Consider the following 22,095-nt stretch of genomic DNA (forward strand, 5'->3'; position numbering starts at 1 on the left):
TCTTCTTCCTTAGAGAGTGGCGAATGAGTGGAATGGGTTGCTAATCAGTCATGAATACTTTGAATAAATGACACTGCTTGGTGAAACATTTAGCGAGCCCAACGATGAGTCCTCGGACTCTATAGAGATACTTGTGTAATAACATAATACTAAGTATAGAATCTTGTTTTTTTTTAAATTACATTTTTTATCACTGTTTTATCCACACACAACACTTTCTCCATCTGGTCAACCGTTTATAAGAAGCTGGTTCTGCTAATTAACATTCTTTTTTTTAATTCAGAGGGACAAAAATTTCTTCAGAAAGTGACTGAGGTAACTTAGACGTAGTTTAAAATGCCATTAAAATATCGAAAACCTATAAAAATATTCATAGTGATTTTTTTGCTTTTGTTTTTTTTTATTCTTCCAGTTAATTGTTAAAATAACTGTTTCGCCCATGCTCTAATGTCAAATATTTAATTCCTGTTGACATGCTAAAAATTCTAACCTATTCACATTTTAATTTCGTTCCCCTGAGAAGGATATTTTTACTCTCAGGGTTCAAGGGTTGCTGGTAAGTGCAACTGACTAGTTATACGTCTGCTCACGTCATCTTAATTTTAACGTGTTAGGCCTAATGGCAAAACAGGGCCTAGTAATTTAGCTTCATATAAGCCTAATTATAAATTTGAAGAAACATCGATAGGCATTCGTCCAGAAGTGGATTGAAGAAAGTTGAAGCCTATAATATAGTGCCATATTCGAATCCGGGTGGTCTGTGTCTGTCAGTTTCTCAGGTCGGTTTGTTTCATGGGATGAAAACCTTACCATCTCTATGAGACTAACTCGCCTTCATCTGAAAAGCCGCAATAGACGTTTAGGGACTCCTAGATGGGATTCGAAACCAGGTCCTTCTAACCAAAAGGCATACTAAATTAAAAAGAGCAATAAACCTTTACCATCGTTGTAATTCTGATTAATTTTTTTAAATTTAAATAGTGTTCAAGTAATGACACACTGGAAGGCATCTAAAGAGTGATTAACAACACTTGGATAATCATTCGAACTCTATTTTTCTAAAATCAAAAATGTAATTTTTAAAAATAAGCTTTGAAAGTAATGCAAGAAGATCGAACCACCCATGTGGCAAGTTTCATGACGTTTCCACATGGATACACATAACCGAATATGTCAGTGGTCACCGACATTCTTTGGTTACCTGGATGTCAAGCAATTGTTGCATATCCGGTTTTCAATTCCGTTCTGCTTAGAAGCACAACATCCACGCACAAACGGATACATAGTGTTCAGATGAAGTAATGACATACTTTGACCCAATGTCCACAGATGAAGCGCTGAGGTTGAACAAAAATAATCGTCTTCACAAAGCCAAAATAATACAGAATTATTGTCATGCATGACGAACTACACATCAAAAAGCGGTGGGTCTGAACTAATCTCTCGCAGAAAATATCCTCACAAAGTTACTTAATTGCATTACTATAAATGGGAATTTCAAGTAACTAGACCAGTGTGGGTGGTGCGAGTTATTTCTTAATTGACATGAAATGTCCTTTTATCTTGACAGGCTTCATACAAATGGCAATTATTTCCATGTCTACATCAACTCAATTACTGAAGACAAATGACATCGCATGTCAGAGGTGGATTTGATTCTTCTGGCTACAAATTACATCTCCCACCCCTTAGATACTTCAGAATGTGATCTACCTGTATGTTATGTAAAGTTTTAAAAGAAAATCCCGTGCACTACGATGATGTGCCCTAGGTTGGTCTACCTCTGGTGTATGGGACAGATATATTTACACACACACGAATATAGAACTCAATTTTAAGAAGAAAATGTTAATAACAATTTTTAAAAAAAATGGCAGGGCTCTATTTACTGACTTTCCTTTATATATGATTTAAAAAAAACCACATAAAATTCTAATAAATGGATGCTATCGTCTTACTCTATTAGAATGAACATGCACTACGATTCTATTTGATATTATATATAGCCCTGAAAATCACTGATACACTCACTTTTCTGACTGCACTATTTATATATACACACACACACTTACAATATTCACATAATGCCATTTGTATTAGTTAATTTGATTATTATGTGAAGAAATTCAGTGCGTAATTGACTGATATGCTTACTGCACTAGTTTATTTTCAGATTTATTGTAGATGATTTCCTCTTTGAATTCGTTCAGAACTGGAAGAGGAGACATACGCTCTCGCGAATACATACAATTATCATGCTACTGTAACACTTTAAAAGCAGTACTGCTTTTTTGCAAAAATGATTTTTTGCAAAATGCTAATCTCGGACGAATTAGAAATTTGACAAAACGTTTAGTCAGCTGTATTCAATACTTAATATTAACATTTTACGCGTAACTATCCTTAGAATTTTATTGAGGATTTCTTTAATGCATTTCTTCCTATCTTTAAAGTGAATTTTCTGATGATTTCTTTGTATTTGCCAGAGGGCGCAACTTCTAAGATTGAAGTTGCGGTATGTATTCTAATAGCAACGTTTTTTTTATATTAGATATGTGAAGAGCCAAAGGCTTCAATTCGGCGAAATATATAACTTGTTTAAGTTAAAGGATATTACATCCCATATAGTTTCTTAGCCGAATAAGAAACTCAAAGAGTTTCATGCCGAATATAGTAGAAACTATATAAAGTTCGGCGATTCCAAGCGTAAGCAAATACCTGGATACTGCAGCACTGATCCCAAAGGGTAGTGCAAGCTGGGGCAACTCGTGGTAGAAGTGGAGCGAGCTCCGATCATTATTCTTGATATTTGCCCATAATGTGAACTTAGCTCCTAGGAACTGTATTTTTGTTCACATTATGAGAGAAGGTCACTACCCAGACCGGTTTCGACCTTTATTGAGGTCTCATCAATGAGTAGCCAGACCTAGTTAATATCAAGTTTTTTTTTTTATAAAATATGTTGCTTTTAGAATAAATTTTATTTATTCTATGTTTGACGTTCAAGCATCCTTTTTGACTTATCTATTCCTCGAAGCAGCGACAACCACCAGAATCCCTGGAATACGTTTGTAAATACAGTATAATATAATAAAATGGATTTCCCTTTCTAAGCAAATATGGGAATGCCTTGCTTTGATAGAAACAAATTCCCTTGAAGTACCAGGCAAAGAAATTAGTATCTTTCATTCATCGAAAATGGAAAAAGGACGTCTGTAGCTAAATTTGCTTCTACTTGCAGATGTTTTCCGCTTTAAACTGACGCCATGCGGTGAACCCGTTATAACTGACGGAGGAAAAAACTTGCACTCCTCTGAAATTGTTTTTGAAATGAAAATGAAGGAAGGGGAGATATTTCAGAATATTATTTCCTAATGGCTTACTATGCGTAAATAGTTGAACGCTTTAACTCTTTTCCTATCAAGTTAACTTGATAGGAAAACTTTCAGTTTGAATTTGGGTGCTGTATAGCATTGATCAGTAGAGCGCTATTTCTAAGTAGCTTCGTATTACTGGTGTATTGGACATGTCGATGGAAATCTTCATTAATGGACTTTTGTATATTAAAATCATCTGGCAATAATTTAAATGGTACAGTATGGTTACCAGAAGTTATTTCATCCCTTAATAAGCCGTCCATTTAGTCTCTTGCAAATTCATTTTCCTTTCCTGAAAAATGAAGTTTGGTGGGAATTTCATGGAAATCCTTTTAATCAAACTTTAATTTAATATTTAAACTATTGATTTCGAAGCTTGAAAGGTCCACCAGCAGTCAGCAGCAAGGAAGTAAGTAAATCTCATCCGTTCACTGTTACTCTTGACGGAAAGTTTCATCTCAAACCATTCATGCACATACACTCCTCCCTTTGTGGACAGGGGATTTGTGTTAATTCAGGAAAGAGCCTTCAAACTGTTGCTATTAAGATGGAAATAATTGTCTAGAATGGCCTTCAATACCCCTACATGTGAGGCGCCTTTTCGTGGTGGAGGGAACCTCCCAGTGATGGTACTGGTCCTTTTCATTCTTCCCCGTTTCCACTGGTTTTCTTCACTACTTCTCCTGGAGTCTTTTACTATCTTATCTTCTACTGGAATCCAACCCCTTGCTTTTTGCCGTGCGGTGTGACCAGGGGACATCCAGGAAGGAAGATCCTGGTAGCCTTTCACTACTTTGGCCTCTGCTTCGGCAAGACGGATGGTCCTAAATGGACCGACCAGGATCAATCTGTTAGTGGGCTTGCATGCAAGGGTCAAGGGTGATGCAGTAGGTTTCCTTGGGGAATTGTGGCCCAATGTCATTGCTTTCCGGATAGTGGGCGTCCATGTGGGTAGTTCTGGCGCCGAACAAAAAACATTCGAGCATGAATCATTTCTGGAGCCCAAACAACATCCCATCCAAGTAATGATACCATTGGTTCACACTTTTCAATAACAGAAGTAAGAGACAAAAGACCTGATACCGGTATAAACGTACAAGTTTTTCTAATCATCCATGCAACATGTGAAAATATCACCCTTCATCATGCAAGGGTTTAGGACTGATAGGTTCTCCTAAAACGGTTAAGAAATTTAGTCCTTGCGATATTCTTGTAGAAAGACGTTCAACATGTATGAAGTGAATTCTGATCCATAGGGATGGTCGACCTGGTTCCAACCAGAAACATCCTTATTTTTGATACCAACGTTTGTTACAGCAGGATCTCAATTATCCTGTTAGATTGTACATCCCTAATCCATTAAGATGCTTCAAATGCTAAAAGTACAAACATGACCACACTACCTAATGTGGTAGTAAAGAGCTTGATAACCAATCTTGCTTTACAAAGAAATCTAAATACGTTAACGCATGTCATAAGTGGGAAAATAAAGCAATATGAAAAACAAAAATAGGACAAAACATATCAGGATGCAAAAACAAAAGTTAGCCACCACACCTGTTCTCATATCTTTTATGCTGAGAAGGTAACAGTTAAAAGTTTGAATTGCTTTTGACATTTTCTTATGTCTATCCAACCGTTTGATAATTTCACCATACTTGAACTTTACGATCGTGACTGCTTGTCTGTTGAGCGCATCAATCGCACGATGTACAGTGCCGCTCCGAAAATGGTTCCATTCGATGAAAACCCAGTGGAGAAAAAAATTAATACAATGTTATCACTAAAAGAAAAACCACCAGATCCTTCCACAGAAAAAAAAATGGATACTGCAGTATCCACTGAAACCAACTTGAACTTACCCGGCGATCCTAACATATCCGATGATGAATTGGATATTTTTCTAATGAGAAATAAACCCCCACAAGGGTACGTCCTCAACATCCTGAAAATCAGACAGTCTACGAAGCCTACACAATAATTTTTTTTTTACAATGGAACTGTCGTGGGTTTCGCCAGAATATCGATGATATCAAGCACCTACTGTATATAAATATAAACCATTTTTTGTTTCTGTCTGCAGGAAACTTAAAACCCAGTGAGGATCCTACCTTCAGGAACATCACTCTTGTACGCAGACAGAAATGGTCCTGCACTTGGAGTAGCTATTCTCTTAGGCAGTCATGCTCCTTTCCATTACGTTCAGTTTAAGACTGCTCTGAAAGCAACAGCTATTCGCTGTTTTGTGGAATTTATATTTATTTCCAGATTCTGAATTAAATGAAACTATCTCAGCCCATACTCCTTATGGGTGACTTTAATGGACATAACACCGTGGGGTGGGGACAACACGAAAAGGCGAGGTATCGTTGAGCGAATACTCGTCAACCACGATTTCTCCCTTATTAATAACTGAATAAATACCTTCCATATGCTATCCTCTTATTCTGCAATCGATCTCAAAATCTGCTCTCCTGACAGTTTTACGTTGAATGTTGATAAAACACATGCAAATGGCCATTTTTCTGTTATTAGCATTCCCAGAATGCGACGTTCTACATGGATGCCCATGTGGAACATGGACTAGGCTGACTGTAATATATTTTCCCATCTTGAAAACTGGGATACTGAAGCAGTCGACCAAACACCTATTAATGAAGTAGGAGTATGTCGCAGATTTTATTGTCCATGCAGCAACCGCAGCAATTCCAAAAATATCACCCCGATTTGCATTATCCGAAGCCTTAGTAAAATCGAGAGTGCAAGCAGGAAAAAAAGAAATCAAGATAGAGCTTAAATATCCTAACACAATCAACTTATTAGCATTTAAACGTGCTCGAGCCAAAACCTGTTATATGAGACGGTCAAAAACAATCCTGGATGAAATTTGTATCGATTAATCAATCAACTAGTGCAAAAATTGCATGCGATAAAATCCAGAAGATTAAAAGTTACACAGAACGAACCGTTGGTCCACCTTGGAACATAAATGGATGTATTGTTGCTGATCGCGAAGCAACTGCATACACTTTGGGAGAAAACTTTGCAGGATCTCAGCAACAGTTCATCCTCCTGATTAAATTTTTGAAAAGCAACGAACCCATACAGTCAGCCATTTGTTGAGGAACTCAATAGCTCTTTTGCTGTCTCCCACTAGCGCAGTCGGCCCTGATAACATCAGGAGATTAAAAACACCTCCTTTCATAAATATTTTACTTACAAGAGAATATACACACACAGAGAGAGGGGGAGGATTTCCGGACTCTTTGCATAAGGCAGTTGTCATTGCTATCTTAAAGCTAGACAGGGATCTAGAACAAGCAAACAATTATTGTCCAGTTGTTCTGACTAGATGTCTTTGCAAAGTCTTGGGAAAAAATGGTAAACAGAATGTTTCTCTGGTACTTAGAAAGCAATCTTTCCAACAATGTTTTATTTACACCGATCAACCTTGGGCCATTTGGTCCGTCTAGAAACATATGATACTTTCCTGAAACGAGAACATGTTGCAGTGTTCGACATGGAAACGCTTTTGACAGCTTGGAGATATAGCATATTAAAATGTTTAATTTTTGTATGAGGGGACACATTCCTGTCTTTATTAAGATCTTTCTATCCAGCCACTTCTCCCTCACTCTTCAGAAGTTAGATTGGGTTAAAAGGCCTCTCCTACTCCCTATAAAGGAATAAAAGGCATTAGCTGATTATAATATCCTATCCAGCGGTGTCTTAAGTCTGTGTGGGAAGCATGCTATCTCGGCCATGTCAACAAGAGGCAGTTAAAGGCTGACTTAAGTATGACCATCTTTGCTATTAAAGTGAACTCATTTACTGAACAGCTTCCTCCCACAGCAGGCAATTATCTTGGACAGAAAGAAAAGATTCTTTACACATTCATCTTCGGGATAAGTGCAAAAAAGCATTGAAGATCATCTGCACTCAATGTTCCTGTTCCGCATTTATCGTGCACTTGTACGTTCAAAGCATAATTACGGTTCCAAGATTTACAGTTCTGCAAGGGAGACCAAATGTCTCCGTTGTCAACATTTGTCCCTTAATGACTTAAAATTGAAGTCCCTTTCTGATCGTTCTGCATAGACTACTTTTCTACGTTGGAAGATACAATATCATGAACGTCCTTTTAGTGTGGGCGTTAAAGAGTATGGAAGCTATTGGTGTGAATGTTAACATTACTAGCACCGAACAAAACAGCATTTCTTCATGTCTCTTGGATGGGTATTAACATTACCAGATTCAGGCAGGCTTGCACCCCGTCCTGCAACCTCACTTTGTCAACTACGAGTCTCTCACACTCTCACCTGTTTACCTTCAATTGTTCAATGCACAGTGTCTACAAAATTTTCTCATCTCAGATCTGTTGCCTGTACTGCTGTGTTTGCTAACATTACTATCTCTAACCAGATCCGACTCGACTGCGGTCATTATACAGCAGATTTGCATATTCAGCTCGTACTTGTGCATTTAAAAGAAACTTACCAAAAGTGCGTAATTTAAAATAGTTCACAGGCTATCTCCTGTCCGGTGAATAATCCACATTCAGTGCTTGAAGCGTTACAACTTTTGTATGAATTAGTCTTAATTTTGATGTCCGGTTGTGTCGGATTCCCAACAGCATTGGAATTAAGGGAAATGATATCACAGATACTAGATCTGCACATACTTTGTCGACACATGCTGATTAATGGTCCCATATTCTGACTACACACAGGTTATAAAATTAAAGTTAATGGCAATGCACCTGGCAAGAAGCACTGAAACAAATTTTATGATATATCGACTTAGTAATCTTGCACTTAATTAACGAGGGCTAATAACCCACAGATGTGAGAGAAAGGAAACACCCATCTTGCATTAGTTATTCTGGAGTGTCGGCTCTTCAGATGCGAGGAAGGCATTTTTTACCTCTCGGGCCGAGCCCTATACACCCAGACAAATATTAGACTCGGCCAAATTGCATGACAAATGTTTAAGAAGAATTAATTTATTCAAACATTTGATTATAAATTTATGGTAAGGATGCCACGATAAAAATAATAGCGACTGGTTTCCAAATATTTACATGGCTTTTGTACAAAATTAAAGACTAGGTAAGAAGTCCGTTGTAAAATGAGAATAGTCTGTAGGTAATGAAGCTGGTTGACATTTTATCACTTTCAAAATCAAAAGATAGTGAAGTGAGGGCAATGGGGCAGGTGCTTTACATGTTGTCATACCCAGATAAGTACACGTAAGAGAAGTAAAATTAGTTCTAGAACACAAGCTTAATACAACTAGAGGGATATTTACTTAGGCCAGGATACTTTGTACCAAGTTTCAGTAATTTCTTAATATCCTTCTGGCGAGAGATCTGGAGACATACTGCTGATACTTGATGGAATATAGGAAGAATTACCTAGCTCTAAGAAATTTGAAGACGCTGATGCTAATGTCTGCATTACATTTAGATTTTGCATTGTTCTATGAGGGTAGTAGAAGCGTAGATGAGTTTTACCCAGTCTTGGCAAGAGAACAATACTCGATACCATTTGAGCAGGAGACAGGCTTGGTGCATTTTATTCTTAATGTGTTTTAATTTTAGCACTCGTTGCGGGTTTAGCGTAAGCAGAATGAGAATCCAGTTTTTAAACTTGATACATTGAAAGTCTGCTGCATTTGTTTCGCACATCTCTTGGGTAAATTAATGATTAGATCAAGACGTGTGCGCGAGATGGGGGCATAATTAATACATCCATCCCAGCCAAAATAATTTATTACATTGGAGCAGATGCTTGGTTAAGGAGAACGGACGTAATCGATTGAAAAGAAAGCGCGGGAAATCCCAAGGGTTCATCCAGTTAGCACTATAGGTTATGAGCCGAGATTGGCTGAGGATCAGGAAGAAACATTTGACAGCTTTATGGTCACTTGCTAAGAGGAGGGCTAACATCAATGATATATTAAGAGGGAAATACTAGTTAGGAAGAGGTCTCAGGTGTTGGCAGATTGATTTTCTGGTTGGTAAGTGGATTTGCGTTAGATTATTACCAACAGCATGCATGTTTCTTCCAGTTTAGTTTGTAAAGTTAACAGATGGGAGCCAGTTGAAATTATAGACTAATATCGCCAATCATACTATTTGGGATAGATATACCGATCTTTCTGCCAGTTGGAGTATTTTAGTAGATCTTGCCGCTATCCTAATTCTAATAACTATACTGATCTTTCAGTTTTATTGGGCAACAAAACGAGCCAAATTAAATGGTGAGATACCAGGTCTGGGAGATTTTTTGGTATGGAAAATGTGTTAGGCTTATATTCTACCCTTCATACAGAAGGGCAACATGCATGTGAAAGTTTGGATGGCAGTTAAGGTTGTGATGAACAACAGCTCAGGTTTAGATCAGCAAGCAGAAGCATACATTGAGAGTATTGATCCCAGATTAAGTGCTTGGAAGTATTTTTACGTGGAATTTGCATTTAGATTCACTAGAACTGGCACTCATGGAATTACCTACAGAAAAGACAACGCAGAAAGAGCTAGTGAGGGCAGTGATCTATTAGTAAGAGAATAACATCTGGACTCGAGTAAATTGTCAAGTAAACTGCAATGGGATTAGTTTATGCCGTCTTTCATGGTGGTGGAATATTGAGAGACGTTTGTAGGAATGAATAATTCACATAAGGAATATCTAGCCTCCAAAACATGGCATCTTGTGTGCTTCTTTCAAGCTGAACTCTCCAAGCACATCTTGATGTAAGAAGGAAACAAATTGGAGACTACTGTTAGGTAAACATGGCAGCAAGCACTTCTGTTGCTTAACTAGACTCCCCGATAATAATACTTCAAACTGGATGAAGAATCTTACGTGGGTCACATTTTGCATGTCATTTAAATCAACATGTTATGAATATCAGTGACGAAAATTCAATGCTCCAAAACGGCAAAGTTTGCATATTTATATTTATTAAAACTGAAATACAAACGCAAATAGCAAAATAAACGTTAGAACTGTAAATTATTTCACCAGTCTTCTTTAGGCGACTGCTGGTAGACACTGCAAGAACAAAAATTGCACAAATTAAGTTGTTAATTACAACGTTCAGTAAGAGATTTTTAAAATAGTGTATAATGTTTAATAGTTAACTTACGGTACAGGAACTACAACAGGTCTCACAGAAACTCCTTTCTTAAAATATGGTATCTTGACAGGAAACTTGACCAATTTAGGAACTTTCACTACTTTTTGAACCGGAACATCTACGAAAGTCGGAACTTTCACAGGAACCGGTACATGAAATGGTTCTGGTACTGGAATTGGTTTATATATTGGGAATGGCTGGGCTTGAGGAACTGGCAATGGAATTGGCACTGATATCGGCTTAATAACAGGTACTATCTTAGGAATATCAACTGGCCTAGGAACAGCAACGAATTGAGGAACCGATTTCACTATGGGTACTTTTATAGGCACTGGTACCGGACGTGGAATGTCTAGTTGCTTGTAGACAGGAATGAATTTGGGCACAGGCACCCTCTTTGGGATTTTCACTGGAGTGAAAACCGGGACTGGTTTACGGATGACGAGTTCTTTTGGTGGCCTTCCTTTACCGCTAAAGACAAGAAATAAAAAAAAAAATAGAAATTCGACTGATTTATGAATCTTTATAAGAAAATGCTCTAAACTATACAAGTGCATATTACTGGAATTCACGTCAAAACAGCACAGCTTAAACATGAAAAACCAAGTGAAAATAAAGTCGACATCAAGAGAAATCCCAAACACATTAAGAGAAAGAAAAACTAAACAAGTGAAGAAATTTCAATAATACTGATAACGCTGAATACAATGAAAAGAATATAGAATGCAATCTTTTAACACAGAAAGAATAAAATTTAAACTTATTTGCATATCTTATTAGAGGAAGCTATAAAAATAATTTTTAAAAAAATTAAAAGAAATAAAAATAGGAATAGGAAAAAAAAATGCACACAACCACTGTTACAAAGAAAATCTACTACCAAACACCTCTGGCTTGCGATTCTCGAGAGCTAACCTGGCCTTTTTAAGTTCCATAAAGCCAACACCACCCGGGAGGAAACACTCACAATACAAGGAAAATGAAATCAGAAGTACGAAAAAAATTTAACCTCTGACCTCTAGATCTTGAAACAAAAAACAGCCTCTTAAGCACTTCATGATACACTTTCATGAGGAGGCAATTCGTTCATAAAACAAAAAACCGACAGAATTAGACTATTAAAAGAAAAAATATTCATCGTAAAAATTAAAACTGCGATCACGAATAACAGCAGAACAAATGTATATTACTATAAAATTAGTACCAAAATCTAGGTACGAAATTTAAAAACATCGCGGTTACACAAAATTAACATGCTACAATTTCTGACAAATTCTCAGTAAACAGTGGAAACTGATCAATAATCACTTCTGATGAGGTCACTGGCGTGACTTACATAAGGACACTCTTTAATAAATCAAAAAGTAAACTAGTATATAATCAAAACCAAAAGATTAATTTGATGTTCAAATGAAAAGATCAAGAATAACTAAGCCAACTAGAATGATTATAGACAGCTCAATAGAAAGACTTAGTGAATTAAGTGTAAAGGATATTTAAATTAATGACTAATTGCTTCAATATGAATGGTAATTATTAAGCAATACTGAAACATATCGAGACATATCCCAGTAGCTATTTCAATAGTATATGGGTCCATCTTCGGGCCACGTATCATTTAGTTACTCCAATTTGTGATAAGCCAGGTATTTTGAATTTTCTTTCTTCACAAGACTACTGGTCTTATCCCCGTCCGGCATTCTTTATGCCGCTTGTTTCTCGGATTGGCTCAGGAATTCTGAAAGGCATTTGAAGGCTTTTCCGCAAACCATATCGCAGCAGTACTGATGAGCTTCACCCTGAATGCAGGCAACTTAGGCTTTACATAAAAACGTAAAATTTTCAAATGAAAATATCTGCATTGTACACCTTATTCAGTAGGAGAATTTGCCAGCATTGATAATTTCCTAAGTTAGCTAGAATCATTACTATTATTACTAGCAGTCATGAACAAGACATTTGACAATCATTTCGTGAGGCCTCTCGTCATAAATCTAGACATGCTCTATACTAGATATTAATATTTGCTTGTTGGTTCAGCATTTTTGCTCATTCGGAATCTTTACAATTCTGGGTCACATTTGTAATAAGAGAAATTAGCCACAAGAGCCTTACATCCATTAAGCTGAAAATTCCTCCGTTGAATCTCAAAAGGGAAACAAGCCTTTAAGGGAGAAACCAGATGATATTATCTCCCGGTGCGAGACTGCCTGCTTATTGTTGTATTGTTGGCTGAAGGGACTTTGAGTTCAATATTCATAGAGTACAGTAGTTTCAAGATTTTATATATATCCTAGCCCACCCACTTTAAAACCTTTCGTAGGTGAGAAACTCCGATTTAGTGGCTAAAATAGGCATATATATTCCAGGTATAGTTCTCAGTGTTTATATTATAACTACTAAATTAATTGTTAAAGCTTGGTAGCACCTCAGATTTTGTGCTCATCGGTTTATATGAAATGTGAAAAACTTCAAGAATTAACAAATGCAGCTTTAGGGAGGGAGGGAGAAAAAAGCCAATTCACTTCGTAGGGCTCAAACTCAAGTTTTGCTTCCAGCTGCTTAGCTTTGACTTATACAGTTGGCAACACGTTTTTGAATTTTACCATTTTTGGAAGATGGAAGGAATACAGATCATGTTGTCTGGATTTACTGTTCTTAGGAATATATCGCGTGATTAGAACATTTAGAAATTACAAACTCTGCAATTCGAAAGGCAGTTAACTCCAAAGATCAAGAGGTACAAGTCAGTTACACCACTTCACATAACTGGACGTTATAAAGCAATTTAGTCTGTTGCTGTTAAATTCGAACTTTTGGAAAAATTTACTCATGAGTAAAAAACTGAGTACTGTGCTACTGACACACGCACACACCAGTAATTGTAAGGAATTATTCAGTTTGAACAAATGCATGAAGCAACCACGTGCAAAATAAGCACTTTTTTGCTGAGAAGAATCCTTTAGCAACCACTGAGAATGTACCGAAGTTGCAAAATACGAATATTTTAAAACACCTACATAAGTGAATTAGTATTTACACAGTATTTACCTACTGCCACTTAATTACCAGTGGTTTCGTCTCCATCTTCGCAATGAATTCCTCATTACACTCTAGTTAGGGTATGAAGTTTTAGACTCCAACTTTCCAATTCAGGCTACCGGCGAATTAAACAATTTTTTTTGACTGTAGATAGAGGATCAGATTAAGTCAATTGTTAATGGATACTTGCTCTGGTAAGAAGCAAGATTCAGAGACCGACAACTGATTAGGAACCAGATCGAGGAATTGCAAACTTTGATGCTGCCAAAAATTAGCAAACATTTATCTTACATAAACTAGTTGAACTTGTTTTCTTCCATAAATAAGGGGTAACTTACCTAAGCTTGCCGAACACTGGAACCTTAATAGGGACTGGAACAAACTGTGGTACTTTCACTTCCTTTGTTATGGGGAAAGGATGAAAAGTTGGCACTTTTACTGGTAAAGGTACTAGAACAGGTTTAGGTACAGGCACCGATTTATAGATTGGCACAGGATGTGGCTTAAAAGATGGATAAGGAATACCTATTTCAATTTCATCGGGAATTTGTATTACTTTCTTCACTTGAACTTCTTTAGGTACAGGAACTAACTTGGGTGTGATTTTAACAATCGGAACTGGCAGGGGAACAGGAACAGCATGTGGAATTGGAACGTCTTGAGCAACAGGAACAAATTTAGGGACTGGAATCTTTTTGGGTATTTCCACTTTATGAAATACAGGAACTGGTTTATCAATAACATGCACTATGGGATCGAGTTTTACGTCACTGCTCTTTCGGCCACTAACTGTAGTTTCAGTTGTGTCGTTAGCTGAGAGCACATCTGACAATAACGAAGTTAAAAAGATGATTGCAAGTGCTGTTTCACCCTTCATTGCAGTAATCTATAAAGGAATAGAATGTACTTAGCTATTTGAATGAATATTAAGATTGATTCTACTGAGAGCTACGATTTTTATAACCCACTAAAAAGTAGGTCTAACAACAATTTGTGCTTGCGAAAAAAAATATCGATTCATTCATCCTCTGATCTCATAAGATACCTCCCCACACACTCCGAAAGCTACAGCATTTCCACAAATTTAAATATTTCAAGTAAAAAAAAGCAACTAAATATTACTATTTCCAGAGGGACTAGAACATTACTTCCAAGGGAAAGGCTTCCTTCCATGAAGGAATGAAGCTATTTCTCCATTAGCTGTGGGATTGAGACCTTTTAATCAGTCTGTACAATTCTTACACAGAAATAGGACGATTCCTCGGTGAACTCAGTTAATCCTTAAATTCCGTGAATGAAACCGTTGAAATATAGCCATTAAGACATTTGAAATTTCAAGAAAAATATTTTTGATTTTAGATCTGTGATTATCCATTGACGTACGGTAATGTTAGTTTTTGTAAAATAAAGTATCGAAGGGGATGACGCAGATTACTTTCAACTGCACCTCTTAAGATAAAGATTAATTGAAAGCAGTGCCACGATTTCGATAAGAATTACAGAAATCTTACTTAACTTAAATTTGCGTCCGTAAATTCATAAATATGAATTACTTAACTTAAAGCTCGCCGAAAGGATACGAACATGGTGTAACAAAATCTCTTCTCAATCGTTCGCTACCACAATGTTTGGAGAAAAAGAGCTAGATGACGATTGATTGATCATCTTTTGTTTTTTTGTGGTCGCCATGTTATACTGTTAACCTGTTATACTGTTCAAAATTGAGGGCGCCACGTTTTAATTATTGCTTAAGTCAATTTTAATGAAATCAGATTACGCCCATTCTCGGTTAACTAAAATCCATTGGATTGAGAATTTCACATCTACCTGACACACATTGACAATTTTATATGAAATCATTAGGAAAATGTTTAGTTGGAGAAGTCCAACTACAGAAACGATAATGCGAGAATAAGGAAAGTTGAGAGCTATTTTTTAATATCCAGTTAACGAAGTTCTCATATCCTAAAACTTAAACTCTTAAGTTTTAACAGTTATTTAGCTGTGCAATGAAAGATACCTCAATCACGCAACAATCAAATGCCGTCAGCAAATACACGAACAAAAAAAAAAAAAAAAAGCATTTTCTCATTCACGATAAGCAATTTTAAACAAATATGATTGTCATGATGGTCATTTACTTCTTTGCAATCCAACCTTCATACAGTCATTAATTCTTAACTAATGCTATTAAACTATGGCCGATGTTTAATTGCAGCTTAAACATTAAGCCGTATTATAATATTTCGGTTAACAGACATGTTCAAAGCTGTAAAGTGTCAGAATTCAAAGCGTGTAACAACCAGTACTTCAAGCATCGTACTGTGTTTAAATTACTTCACTGGCATGCCCCAATGTCGAAATTTACTAGCTACCAACATTTCAGTATTGACTTCCTGTAAAAAATTGCGTGGATCCACTAAATTCTCTGTCCAGTATTCTACAGTATCGGGTATTTGACATCCCTAACGATAATACTCTTTTCACATCAAAACTGTGACGCTCTGATCACTAAAAGTTGTAAGCATGAATACAGCAAAATAAAACAATTGGAGGGGGGGGGAGGGGGAGAGAAAGATTGCCAGAAAAATACGGTACCGTAAAGTCAGCGTTGTGCACTAATGAACACAAAATTGAAAAAGTTTTGCTGCTGCTATTATACAGGCTAGAAATGAAATGATTTCTAGCCTGTAATTAGATTTCTTCGGTAATTAGAAGAGATTGACCTAGTTATTTCGGGCTAGCCCGAAATAACTAGGTCAATCTCTTCTAATTACTGAAGAAAACAGCGTTACATCATGTTAGGAAACACAGGAATAATCTATGGTACCAAGATTATACTGCCGAAACCACTTATGAATCCTACTAAATTGACCCAATGAACGAACAAAACTTTGGGGATCCACATGCCAGACTACTGAACTAATAAACTGAGACACTTTTTCCTCCGATTTTAGGTTATATAAAACAGACGAAAAGGTCTTCGAATTCTCTTCCAAAAAGCCGTTATTACGATGCTATTGCAAAGTTTGACGAGTAAATGTGCATCTATTAAGGACGCCTAATTCTTTAGAAAGATTACTTAGTACAGAGATGACGGTTAAAATTATTATCCACAATCGGATAGCCTTTGAATCACCTAATAATACTCTTTTCGCACCGAATTATACCGGCAAAATCTTTTTATTGAAGAACGCTATTTTACCTCAATAGTTAATTTAAAATAAAACAATACACTTCCGAAAGTAAGTAAAATGAAGCGGCCATTACCTTGGTTAGCTTTTGGTAATTCAGGACGACGTCTTCATAGGGCTAGCAACAACAAATTTGGTTGAAAGCAATGCACTTCTTGGAAATTTCCAGGAGTGGTAGTCTATAGCAAGATCAAAGCGTCACATGATCGCAGATGTAAATAAGTTCTTGATTTCCCCCAAACGGTAAAACTAATAATAAAAATAAATAAATAAATAAACCGCCGTAATTTCAATAGTGTTAGACAATAATTTTTAGACACTGTGACGAAAAAAAAAAAAAAAAGAACAAGAAGAATTAAATGTCGAAAGGAATTAGGAATTTGCTGTCATACAACTTACTTTTAGAAAAAAAGTTGTGATGACTAATGCTTTCCGGAAAAAAAATATTAATATATTTTTATTAATTATAAAATATATTATATATTTTATTATTAATTAATTATTATTAATATTAATTAATTGAGCATAAGGACTACCGTAAATACCATCGTCAATCCTCTTGAATGTCTTCAATGACGTTTAAACTCCCTTTTAGTTTTTCGGAAACAAACAAACAAAAAAAAAACAGTTCGAAAGTATAAAGAGGCAAGAATCAAAGGCGATGCGCTTTAGTCTAATATTTACAATAAAGCTAGCACATGAATAGAATGAGGGGATGCATTGTCATGGTGGTGGAATTCTTCACTACTATTTAATTTGTGCGGTTCTCTTTTGTCGCATGGTTCTCTCGCAGCTGCCTTAAAACGTCTCGATAAAACCATGGTTCATAATTTGGCTTTGCAGCACAATTTACTTCCGCATCGAAAATATCAACAAACGTACTTCAATAAGAAATGAACTTCGTGTCCATAAGCTTGGTTTAACAATTTACAATTTTCTGAAGATTTTAACCAAATTATACGCATATTTTCAGTTAAACTTTTTGTTTCTAATAACACCAACGCATGTTAGAATAATCTTAAACAATGTACAAGTGACGTTCACAATTCTTGGACATCTTGTTCGAGAGTACGAACTGCGTATAAAGAACTGAGTATATTTGACAATACATTGAATTCAAAATTTGTAGTCGAATGTTTCAAAAATTTAAAAATCTGAATTAATCTGAAGATGTTATTTCGTTGTTGCTATGTAGTTTTTGTTATCATTATACTCATCTATCGCAATGTGATCTCGTCTAGAGAGTTTTTAGCATTTTCCATAATATAATTGGTTTGTTATCGTGTTGAAATAGTCTATTTTTTTTTTTTTTTTTTTTTTCGAAATTTGGCACAGAGTTTTATATTCTTATGCAACATACAGAATATACGCCAACAGGTTCCCCTAAATTATTCATGCTCTTATAAACGTTTTGATGACGAAACCAACTTCATACAACAATGTAATTTACTATGGCAAGGTTGACGAAATTCACCTGCAACCTTCAAGGGTTATTCACACTTCAAACACCACACATGTTTTGGAACCCAATTTAGTCGAGTGAGTGAGCGAGCATTGAAAATTTTTAAGTCAGTTGTACTAAATACGATACCCTTAGCCTTTAAGTTAGTGTAGATGTAAACATACAAATCTTAAAATATCATTCGGTTGTCAGCAATCTTACAAGAAGGTCTAGGCTGCGTAGTCGAGCCTTCTGAATGTTTGCCAGAGAGGATAAGAAATGTATAATTAAAAACGATGTACGTAAGCTTAGACACTTCAGTTAAAGAAGTGACGCGGTTATTTGCCAAGCATACGCATGCAATGTGGTTCACTGGGATTATGCAATGCGAGAGATGCGGCTAAGAAATTAAATAAAATATTTCCCTTGAACAAGGTAAGTTTGTTAGTTCATTCACGTGATATTTTTTTAACTAAGTGGAAAATAAGTGGATTCAATTATTTTGTCTATTGGGAGATAAATATCGTCTCATTCGTTTTTCCAGAAACAAGCGATCGTTTTTAGATAAATTTAATTAATATTATTTTTCTTTTTTGTCTTATATCAGTATTTACTTTTGGTTTTTCAGTTACCGTATTTTTCGGACCATAAGACGCACCTTTTTACATAGAAAAATCGACTTAAAATTGGGGTGCGTCTTATGGTCCGAAGGTAACATAAAAATACGAATCTTTACACTGTAACGAAGCTGTTAGCGAAGTTCAATTACTGGCGCAATATGTTAATAAAATTAGTAAGTATGTCACTGAAGGTAACCTAAGTTATATTGCTGCATGTGGGTGAATCACGGATTTAGAGCGTCAATAGTCATTAGTGTGTAAACATATGTGCTTTTGTACGGTTCATTTGAATTCTTTTTTATAAGTCGTTAAAATTTTTATCTTAAAATTAGAAAAAATGAGTGCAAAACCAAAAAGACTTTCATATAACTTGAGTTATAAATTAAATGTGATAAATTATGCAAAACAATATGGAAACAGAGCAGCAGAAAGACATTTTGGTCCGCCACCAACAGAACAAATGGTTCGTGACTGTGAGAAAACAAGAGGAACAATTAAAACTGCTAAGTAAACACAAGAAAACAATCCGTTCGCACCTAGAAAAATGGCCAGAATTAGAAGTACAAATGAAAAATTGGGTGACAAATCATCGAAACATAGGAATATCTGTTTCTACGAAAATGATAATTTTTGAAGCGAAACGATGGGCAACTGCTAATGGAATTTTAGATTTTACCGGATCACCGTCTTGGTACTTTAGATTTATGAAAAGACACGGGTTATGCATGCGTACAAAAACCACTCTAGTCCAAAAAATGCCGGCTGACTATGAAGCTAAAATTATAGAATTCCATAGATTTGTCATATCAGCGAGAAGGAAATTTAACTTTGAGCTTAATCAAATTGCGAACATGGATGAAGTGCCTCTAACTTTTGAAGTTCCTTCAAATCGGGCAATTAATTTCAAAAGGCACCAAATCAATAGTGATCAAAACAACAGGTCATGAAAAAACTCACTACACTGTAGTTTTAGCTTGTTGCGCGGACGAAACAAAACTACCCCCCATGTTAATCTTCAAAAGAAAAACGCTACCAAGAGATGAAATTCCTCGTGGCATTATTATCCACGTTCAAGATAAAGGCTGGATGGACGAAACAGGAATGAAATTATGGATACAAACGATATAGGCAAAACGTCCTGGTGCGTTGTTTAAAAAGCCCGCGATGTTAGTGTGGGATCAATTCAGAGCGCATAAAACAGAATCAATAAAGAAGCTTCTAAAAGAAATGAATACAGAATTAGCTGTCATTCCTGGAGACCTTACAAGTCAATTACAACCTTCGATGGATTTTTTAATAAACCATTCAAAACTTTTATGCGGGGAGAGTGGAACAAATGGATGGCAAAGCCAAATCACGATGTTACGGCAACAGGACGTATGAAACGGCCAACAATTTCAGAAGAATGTACCTGGGTGAAAAATTCATGGGAAGCCGTGACAGAAGAAACGATTATAAAGTCATTTAAGAAATGCGGGATAAGTAATGCAATGGATGGTACCGAAGACGACGCAGTTTTTGAAGGGAGTGACAACAATAGTTCAGATGAAAGTAATACGAACGGTGACATTAACGAGACCGGTGATAGTGCCGAGAGTGAAGATGAACTGAATATTGCTATTTCAAATGATTGTAACAATAAATAAAAACTAAGTAAGAATTTGTAAATATCTTTATATAATAAAATATTTTTTTCTAAAAATCGTCTCATAAATTTGGGGTGCGTCTTATCGTCCGAAAAATAGGTATTTCTATTTTTATTTATTTATTTTTCTTCACCAGTAACACGAATACAGGACAGTGTCACTCATAATGAAAACTCAGAATTACGCACGCCTCGATTTTGTACATGTAAATTAAAAAAAAAAAAAATTGCTAATAAAAAAAATTCAGAACAGTCAGATTTTCTTCCCAATATTCCGATGAACTTCTATCTGCAGAGAATACTTGAATACTCAAAATGACAGGTTTTTTACGAGATTGTTGTCCATCTTTTTATCCAACGATCTGTACTAAAATAAATAAAATAATAACGGGAAACAATCATAAAAATGTGTGCTTCGTCATAGCATTAGTAATATCATTCATTATCATAACTGAACCTTCAGCCACTTTTTGGAATATGTACTGTAGATATAATTTTGTTTTGCTAAATTTTATCATTCAAATAGTCCAATTACGAAGAACAAAAAAAAAAAAATTATCATTTCAGATCGCTTTGACCATAAAAAATTACAGCAAAAAAATCAGCCTTTATATAAGGAAATGTCATTTCTGAACATCTCTAATAAAGAAAATATGTGTATTTAAATTGGTCATTTAATTTCATTTAAAAGAAAAAGAAAAGGTGTCTTTACTATAAATTATTATCTAAGCGACACTTTTGTTAGTTAGATTAGCTTTTCTAATTTTTCTTCAGCAGTCTGGAACAGAGAATAGTTTAACAACGAATTATACTACAGAGCATTCGTTCTGTCATATTGGCAAAAACAGGATCAACATTAGCCGCATATAATTGTTTGTATACAATACGGTTGCTATGTTGAATACAGTTGAATTATTGTTGTTGTTTTCGCGAGAGTCATGATGTCTGTGACAAATTCGCGTTATTAAAAGAACTCTATCGAGTGGCAGTACTTTTAACCACCTTTAAAAAAAAAAAAAAAAGATATGGAACGTTTATGATACGCCTATCAGATTTTGGCTGAAATACTCTTAGTCATAATTTTGTTTGGCTTAATTTTGCCACCTCAAATTGCCCGATTAAAACAAAATTTCATTGACTCAAAAAATATTTAATACTCCTAAATAGCATCATCATGCATATCAAGGATTTAGGCCTAGTGTGGCCTGTTCCAGCCTTAGAAGTCACGTTGAATCGTTTAAGAGGACGTCCTGGTTTTCTTTTTCCTAATGGCTTGTACTTTAAGGCTTGTTTTGGTAATCTTTCTGTTTTCATTCTTTGAACGTGTTCCATCCATCTATGTTTATATTTTTTAATTTTTTCTATTACTGGTTCTTGATTTAATTCATTGGTTTAATTGGTTTAACTCCTAAATATCACTGGATTTTTTGATTAATTTCCAGCCATTCAGTAAGTGCAGAATTACTGATAACACTTCAGCTCAAATTTGATAATCAAAATGATTTGAATTGAAACCAAAATTGAATCATGACATTGTCGTGTGGAGAATGTAATTCTGAATTTTATTACTTTCATCCAGACAGAGCCGAGTTATTATAATATATAATTCAATAGGCTTTTACCATTTTGTTTTTCT

General features: G+C 35.6%; 1 protein-coding gene across 2 annotated transcripts in view; it reads left to right on the forward strand.

Annotated features, from left to right (window-relative positions):
* Nucleotides 1-22,095, forward strand: part of LOC150108125 (sodium- and chloride-dependent glycine transporter 2-like) — a 156,352-nt gene that overhangs the window by 74,944 nt on the left and 59,313 nt on the right. The window contains exon 1 of one of the 2 annotated variants that reach the window (XM_090390611.1): nt 18,528-18,629. The exons of the other annotated variant lie outside the window; for it this stretch is intronic. The gene's annotated coding sequence lies outside the window, so the exon portion shown is untranslated. Of the gene's footprint in view, nt 1-18,527; nt 18,630-22,095 lie in introns of those variants that run through there. 2 annotated transcript variants of the gene reach the window in all.

Source organism: Typopeltis vanoorti, chromosome 3, assembly GCF_054136105.1.
Source record: "Typopeltis vanoorti isolate ZY-2024b chromosome 3, IOZ_Tvanoo_1.0, whole genome shotgun sequence".
NCBI classification, from domain to species: domain Eukaryota; kingdom Metazoa; phylum Arthropoda; class Arachnida; order Uropygi; family Thelyphonidae; genus Typopeltis; species Typopeltis vanoorti.